The sequence below is a fragment of the Hemicordylus capensis genome, chromosome 2 (genome assembly GCF_027244095.1).
Source record: "Hemicordylus capensis ecotype Gifberg chromosome 2, rHemCap1.1.pri, whole genome shotgun sequence".
NCBI classification, from domain to species: Eukaryota; Metazoa; Chordata; class Lepidosauria; order Squamata; family Cordylidae; genus Hemicordylus; species Hemicordylus capensis.
Window position 1 is genome coordinate 176,750,283 of NC_069658.1, and position 8,424 is coordinate 176,758,706.

At 45.9% G+C, this 8,424-nt stretch overlaps 1 long non-coding RNA gene across 1 annotated transcript; it reads left to right on the forward strand.

Annotated features, from left to right (window-relative positions):
* Window positions 1–1,047: 1,047 nt before the first annotated feature.
* On the forward strand, window positions 1,048–5,965 carry LOC128346534 (uncharacterized). The gene is made up of 6 exons (XR_008317029.1): window positions 1,048–1,633; window positions 2,180–2,318; window positions 2,441–2,608; window positions 3,150–4,607; window positions 4,730–4,897; window positions 5,439–5,965. It is a non-coding gene; the product is annotated as an uncharacterized LOC128346534 (long non-coding RNA).
* Window positions 5,966–8,424: the final 2,459 nt, after the last annotated feature.

Consider the following 8,424-nt stretch of genomic DNA (forward strand, 5'->3'; position numbering starts at 1 on the left):
AGGGACTGTGGAAGCCACGGAGGGACAGCAGCATCCCGCTGAGAAGGCAAAGCATTGAGGACCTTCCTGTATTCCTCGCAAACCACTGGAAAAGGTGAGGCGTGCCATCAAGTCAATCTCGACTCCTGGCGATCACAGAACCCTGTGGTTGTCTTTGGTAGAATACAGAAGGGGTTGACCATTGCTATCTCCTGCACAGTGTGAGATGATGCCTTTCAGCATCTTCCTATATCACTGCTGCCCGATAGAGGTTTTTCCCATAGTACCAGCGGGGATTGGAACTGGCAACCTCTGGCTCCCTAGTCTAGTCATTTTCCTGCTGTGCTATTAGTCCATCTGCTTAATTATAGCTTCGCCCAGGACTGGATTAGCCCTCCCCAGTAAAAACTATATTGGGAAACACTTGGGAACTAGAAAGTGGCACAAGCAGGAAAAACAGGGACGAGCAAGAAAGCTGATACTTATAATATTTCTATACCACTTTCCAACAGAAGTCCTCTTAAGTAGTTTACATAAATATGAATAAATTTTAAAAATGGCTCCCTGTCCCCCAAAGGGCTCAGAATCTAAAAAAGAAACATAAGATAGACACCAGCAACAGTCACTGGAGGGATGCTTTGCTGGAGATGGATAGGGCCAGTTGCTCTCCCCCTGCTACATATAAGAGAATCACCACTTTTAAAAGTTGCCTCTTTGCTCTTTTAGCTGGGATACTAGTAGTAGCAACGATGATGATGATGATGATGATGATGATGATGATGATGATGAATCAAATGCAGTCAATAACATCTAGTAGATTGTGTGTAAATATAATAATAATAATAGTAATAACACATATAATTATTTTAAAATATATATCTTTATTGAGAAGATAGAAAGCACCATGGCCCTCAGTTCTTGTTTCTTTAATGTTACTATTATCTGTATACTGTTTTTCAACAAAAAGCAAACTCTTCTCAGAGCAGTTTGCACAGGGGTAAGGTTTGCTGTCCCCAGAGGGCTCACAGTCGACGCAGAAAGAAGGGAGACCCCAGCAAGAGCCGCTGGAGGGATGCCGTGGTGGGGCTGGACAGGGCCAGATGCTCTCCCCCTGCTTAACCGAAAGGGCATCACCGCTTTGCTGGGTGCCCCGTTGCTCAGTCCACAGGGGGACCTTGCCTCTCCAAGCAGACCGGGCTAATCATTACTTGACTTTTATTTGAACATCTGCGCCCTGCCACAGGCCCCAAAGTGGCCAACCAAAACTAAAATCCCATAGAAAGCAAAAAGGTCATTTCCCAAAGCGCCATGAAATGGGGCACACCCCACATGCTGTGGGGGCAGAGCAGGCACTGGAAAACTACCACTAGAAGACAAACAACCCTGTTCAAAGCAGCCATTGAGCAGCAACTGTTACCCAGCAACCATCAATGATAGAACCCTGGCCCTGTTTGAGCAGGAATAACTGTCCTTCTGGCCTTCCTCTTCCCTGGGGGTTACCAACCTCTCCTCCTGTGCCTTTCAAAGCAACCCAAGAAAAGTGTCAGGAGATAAGGATCAGATGAGGATCTGGGGCCCAATTCTCATTCAGCCTGAAGCTCCCTGGGGGGAATTGGGGCCAATCTCTTGCTATCTACTGGCTTTTGGCCAAAGGGTGGGTAAGACTATAATTGCTTGCTAGTGGCAAATTAGTATAAATTTTATGTCTATTTTGTTATGTAAAAAGAGATATTTGCAGACTGGATTGGGCAAGGTTCAGCCCTCAATGTGAGACTAGACTTAAATTTGCATTCTGATTGGGCAAGACCTCCAGAGTTTTTAAATTCTATGTTGATCAAAATGGGCAAGATCTCTAGGATTTTTAAACTGACTTCTTGTTTAGTGCACTCATGGCCATCTCGGATCCTTATTCCTTACTCAAGGAAAGCATTGAGTTTGAATGCTGGGCTTAAGGTTTTGATGTTTTAATGTCTATTGATAAAATGGAAGGAATCATTTCACATGCAAATGTTTAAATTGCTTGTGTCATGCAAGGGTTTTGAGAATTGTCTCGACTAAGAAATATTTGATTGCCTTGTCAGCAAGAAAGGTTCTTGCAGGATAGGTGCAAATCAAGCTATCTTGCAGAAAGACAAAAAACAACAACCCAACTTCTGTTTGAAAGTTGTTTCTTTGGTGAAGATGATGTTTGGCATTTTAGCACTCAAGACTCTTCAGAAATGGATTGCGAGAACGCCTGACCTGAGAAATTGACACAAGATTGAGCGGAGGTGAATGCACTGTTTAACAAGAAGAAGGCAGATCACCAAAGACGGTGGGAGTCCTGTGATGAGGTTGGGGTGAGTAACTGGGCCTGACTGGTTGGATGATGGCCCATCTGTATTGGGCTTCTTCCATAACAGATGCCCAATTAGTAGATAAATGTAAGGCAGTCTAACATTTCTCAATGACTCTCTTACAGAGGTCGGGAGAAGCTAAGAAGAAGGAGAGAAGAGACTCTACAGTGGGAGAACCACTTTGGGAAGAGCAGGATCAGCCCCTTTATCATTTCGGTTTCCCTCTTCTGCTGCACCGTCTTCAGTTCGACAGTATCGCTTTTTTGGTAATCTGGCGACCGGAACGATACACTGTAAGTATTCCAAATGTGGCAAAATACCAGGCTCTAGTTTCCCCAGGCACCATGAAATTGGGGCACACACCCCATGCAGTGGGGACCGAGCAAGCCGTAAAAAATGACTCCTCCTCTTCCTGGCCCCAAAGCCAGAGCAGACTCGCCCACCAGCCCTGTTCAAAGCAGGCCTTGACCAGCCACAGTAAGCATTGGAACCCTGGCCCAGTTTGAGCAGGGAGAACAGTATGACTGGTCTCCTCCTCCCTCAGGGTTTCCATCTTGCCCTGACCTTGCAGCTTTCAAAGCAACCCAACCGATGTGCCAGGCGTTAGTATCTGATCAGGACTTGGCTTCCAAACCTCACCCAGACTAAAGGTCCATGGGGGAAACGTGAGCAATCTCTTGCTTCTTTCCCTACCTTATGAGACAGTGGTGAGGTTAAATCATGAGTGGGGAGCACAGGAAGAGATGGATGTACATTGCCCCAAGCTTTTGGCCAAAGGGTGAAATGAAAAATTACTCAGAACATTGCCTAAAACAATGTCTGTATCATTTACAGTTACTTCTGAGGAACAGCTACAACTGGAAACAAGGTCAGCTTCATGTTGTTGTTGTTGTTGTTGTTGTTGTTGTTGTTGTTGTTGTTGTTGTTATAGCCCAGTAAGCTTCCAGACCACCTTGGGTTTATTCTCTCTTTTTGACAGTTAAAGCACCACATTTTCATTGATGCCAGGAGATGTTGAACAGTAGGGCACACATCCTGGGGTGCCTCTGTTATGGCACAAGAGATATTCCCAGACTGATTGGGCAGGGTTTGGACCACAATGTGTGTCTGGACATTTAAATTTGCATTCTGATTGGGCAAGACCTCTAGGGTTTTTAAATTCTGTCTTGATCGAATTGGGCAAGATCTCTAGGATTTTTAAATTGTATCTGGAATTGGGCAAGATCAAGGCCTGTGTGGGCCTCGATTTTTAAATTGCATCCCCCAGCTTGACCTTTACAATTGTATTCTGATTGGGCAAGACCTCTAGGGTTTTTAAATTCTGTATGGAATTGGGCAAGATCAGGGCCTGTGTGGGCCTCGATTTTTAAATTGCATCCCCCAGCTTGACCTTTACAATTGTATTCTGATTGGGCAAGACCTCTAGGGTTTTTAAATTCTGTATGGAATTGGGCAAGATCAGGGCCTGTGTGGGCCTCGATTTTTAAATTGCATCCCCCAGCTTGACTGAGCACACAATCTCTAGGTTCCCTTAGAGTGAATTGGGCATGATACCCTTTTTTTTAAATTCCATGTTTGGGCAGCTTTCAGCCAGTGGACTGGAGTCCCACGAGCTTGGAATCTCCATTGGCTCAACTGGGCAAGACAATTGGTGTCTTTAAATTCTGTCAGGGCCTTGTGGACATATTTTTCAGCCAGGGGTGTAGTGTTAAATTTGGATCGACTGACCACCCACTTTTATTCATGCTCATGATAAAGTCTGAATCAAATGGATCACGTTGCGTGTTTTATATGCGCTGTGTCCCAAGTCTTGAGTGACCCATGAAGAGATGAGTTCTTCTTTAGTGCGCTCATGGCCATCTCGGATCCTTATTCCTTACTCAAGGAAAGCATTGATTGAGAATGCTGGGCTCAAGGTTTTGATGCTTTTCTGTCTATTGATAAAATGGAAGGAATCATTTCACATGCAAATGTTTAAATTGGTTCTGTCATGCAAGGGTTTTGAGAACTGTCTGGACTAAAGAAATAGTTTGATTGCCTTGTCAGCAAGAGAGGTGCCTGCAGCCTAGGCGGCAACCATGCTATCTTGCACAGACACAAAAAGCCTTTTGGAAGGTTGTGTCTTTGTTGAAGATGATGTTTAGCATTTTAGCATTCAAGACTCTTCAGACACGGATTGCGAGAACGCCTGGCCTGAGAAATTGACACCCGAGTGAATGGAGGCGAATGCACCTGCTTAAGTTGAGGAAGGCAGATCACCAAAGGCGGCAGGAGTCCTTTGGTGAGGATGGGGTGAGTAACTGGGCCTGACTGGTTGGATGATGGCCCATCTGTATTGGGCTTCTTCCATAACAGATGCCCAATTAGTAGATAAATGTAAGGCAGTCTAACATTTCTCAATGACTCTCTTACAGAGGTCGGGAGAAGCTAAGAAGAAGGAGAGAAGAGACTCTACAGTGGGAGAACCACTTTGGGAAGAGCAGGATCAGCCCCTTTATCATTTCGGTTTCCCTCTTCTGCTGCACCGTCTTCAGTTCGACAGTATCGCTTTTTTGGTAATCTGGCGACCGGAACGATACACTGTAAGTATTCCAAATGTGGCAAAATACCAGGCTCTAGTTTCCCCAGGCACCATGAAATTGGGGCACACACCCCATGCAGTGGGGACCGAGCAAGCCGTAAAAAATGACTCCTCCTCTTCCTGGCCCCAAAGCCAGAGCAGACTCGCCCACCAGCCCTGTTCAAAGCAGGCCTTGACCAGCCACAGTAAGCATTGGAACCCTGGCCCAGTTTGAGCAGGGAGAACAGTATGACTGGTCTCCTCCTCCCTCAGGGTTTCCATCTTGCCCTGACCTTGCAGCTTTCAAAGCAACCCAACCGATGTGCCAGGCGTTAGTATCTGATCAGGACTTGGCTTCCAAACCTCACCCAGACTAAAGGTCCATGGGGGAAACTTGAGCAATCTCTTGCTTCTTTCTCTACCTTATGAGACAGTGGTGAGGTTAAATCATGAGTGGGGAGCACAGGAAGAGATGGATGTACATTGCCCCAAGCTTTTGGCCAAAGGGTGAAATGAAAAATTACTCAGAACATTGCCTAACACAATGTCTGTATCATTTACAGTTACTTCTGAGGAACAGCTACAACTGGAAACAAGGTCAGCTTCATGTTGTTGTTGTTGTTGTTGTTGTTGTTGTTGTTATAGCCCAGTATGCTTCCAGACCACCTTGGGTTTATTCTCTCTTTTTGACAGTTAAAGCAACACATTTTCATTGATGCCAGGAGATGTTGAACAGTAGGGCACACATCCTGGGGTGCCTCTGTTATGGCACAAGAGATATTCCCAGACTGATTGGGCAGGGTTTGGACCACAATGTGTGTCTGGACATTTAAATTTGCATTCTGATTGGGCAAGACCTCTAGGGTTTTTAAATTCTGTCTTGATCGAATTGGGCAAGATCTCTAGGATTTTTAAATTGTATATGGAATTGGGCAAGATCAAGGCCTGTGTGGGCCTCGATTTTTAAATTGCATCCCCCAGCTTGACCTTTACAATTGTATTCTGATTGGGCAAGACCTCTAGGGTTTTTAAATTCTGTATGGAATTGGGCAAGATCAGGGCCTGTGTGGGCCTCGATTTTTAAATTGCATCCCCCAGCTTGACCTTTACAATTGTATTCTGATTGGGCAAGACCTCTAGGGTTATTTAATTCTGTATGGAATTAGGCAAGATCAGGGCCTGTGTGGGCCTCGATTTTTAAATTGCATCCCCCAGCTTGACCTTTACAATTGTATTCTGATTGGGCAAGACCTCTAGGGTTTTTAAATTCTGTATGGAATTGGGCAAGATCAGGGCCTGTGTGGGCCTCGATTTTTAAATTGCATCCCCCAGCTTGACTGAGCACACAATCTCTAGGTTCCCTTAGAGTGAATTGGGCATGATACCCTTTTTTTTAAATTCCATGTTTGGGCAGCTTTAAGCCAGTGGACTGGAGTCCCATGAGCTTGGAATCTCCAATGGCTCAACTGGGCAAGACAATTGGTGTCTTTAAATTCTGTCAGGGCCTTGTGGACATATTTTTCAGCCAGGGGTGTAGTGTTAAATTTGGATCGACTGACCACCCACTTTTATTCATGCTCATGATAAAGTCTGAATCAAATGGATCACGTTGCGTTTTTTATATGCGCTGTGTCCCAAGTCTTGTGTGACCCATGAAGAGATGAGTTCTTCTTTAGTGTGCTCATGGCCATCTCGGATCCTTATTCCTTACTCAAGGAAAGCATTGATTGAGAATGCTGGGCTCAAGGTTTTGATGCTTTTCTGTCTATTGATAAAATGGAAGGAATCATTTCACATGCAAATGTTTAAATTGGTTCTGTCATGCAAGGGTTTTGAGAACTGTCTGGACTAAAGATATAGTTTGATTGCCTTGTCAGCAAGAGAGGTGCCTGCAGCCTAGGCGGCAACCATGCTATCTTGCACAGACACAAAAAGCCTTTTGGAAGGTTGTGTCTTTGTTGAAGATGATGTTTAGCATTTTAGCATTCAAGACTCTTCAGACACGGATTGCGAGAACGCCTGGCCTGAGAAATTGACACCCGAGTGAATGGAGGCGAATGCACCTGCTTAAGTTGAGGAAGGCAGATCACCAAAGGCGGCAGGAGTCCTTTGGTGAGGATGGGGTGAGTAACTGGGCCTGACTGGTTGGATGATGCCCCATCTGTACTGGGCCTTTTCCAAACCAGATGCTAATTTTTTTTCCCTTTAAGTTCGGCACTGACATTTTTATTGACTTAGTGAAGGGGTGTTGCGACAGCTACCTGGGGAACTCTGGAAATGGGCCCAGAATTATGTAAGGATGACCAGAAACTGTGTATTTATTAAAATTGACTTGGACCTTTCTTTTTAAAAATATATATATATAAAAGTAACCTGGAAATTGTACTGTCAGAGTGAATGCAGAAGAAAAGTGACGTAACATCAGAGAATCGCTGGGGGAGTGATGTGAAACTGAGGTAATCTTCTGCCTTCTTTTTCAAATGGTAAGTGAAATAAAGGCAAAAAGTAAGAAATATCTTACATAAAAGATGCATGGGTGAGCAGGCATTTGGGCAAATGGAACCATCCCCCCCGCAGACCCCCAGCCCCAATCAGTGACAAAATGTGGAGCCCCACCACCACATGGAGCTCTAAAATGGTTCGGGAAATCCCGGATGGTGTTGGGGAACTCTGACTCAATGTAGGCTTCCCAACGTCGGGATTGGCTGATCCCCGACATCCTCCAACGTGGCCCATCTCAGGCCATGTCCAACACAACTGATGCAGACTTGAACAGCCGTATATTAAGCACCTTCTCTCTTTCTGTTCTGATTCTGTCCCCATACTGAGCTGAACAGACCCAAGCCCAGAGATGGAAGGGGAGCTGAAAAGGCTGGAGAACAGCAGAGACGCTCTCAAGGCTGGCTTCTACGAATCCTTCGGTGGACTGCATCCTCCTCATGACTCTGATGACAGTAGCAATGGACCGAGAGAGAACCTACATTACGTGTTCAGGACTACAGAAATCCCCCTCCACTTGGCCTCGTGCAGAGGGGAGGGAGTTTGTCCCAGCCCCGCTCTGCACGAGGCCCAAGAAGCGGGCCGATTGGCCCTTTGGGTTAGGGGGTGGGGTTTCGGCCGGGATGATCCCCGCCCCGTTCTCCTCAGTTTGGGCCAGGCATTCCCCTCCCTCCCTCCCTGGTACAGAGCGGGTCTAGCGACTGGTCGCCCAATGGGGCCGAGTAGGAATTTTTGGCTCCCAACGCATTGGCCACTGTTGGGTTTTTTTTCGCCTACTCCGTTCTGTGTTCCAGGTGTGTAGTTAGAGTTAGGCCGGTCACAATGGCAATAACAGTGCGGGCGGGGTGGTAATTTGAGGGTTTTCCGAGCCAGGGTGTGTCGCCCAGTAAGGTGCTAGGTAGGACGTCAGAGTTCTAACCCGGTCCTCTTGGCCCGCACTGTTCTCTAAGGGTGATTAATCACCTGGTTTTCCAGTCCGCCATGTCTTTTGTTACAGTTAATAAAGTTGTGGCCCTTTTACCCATACTAAGTCTACGTGTCTTCTTGGAC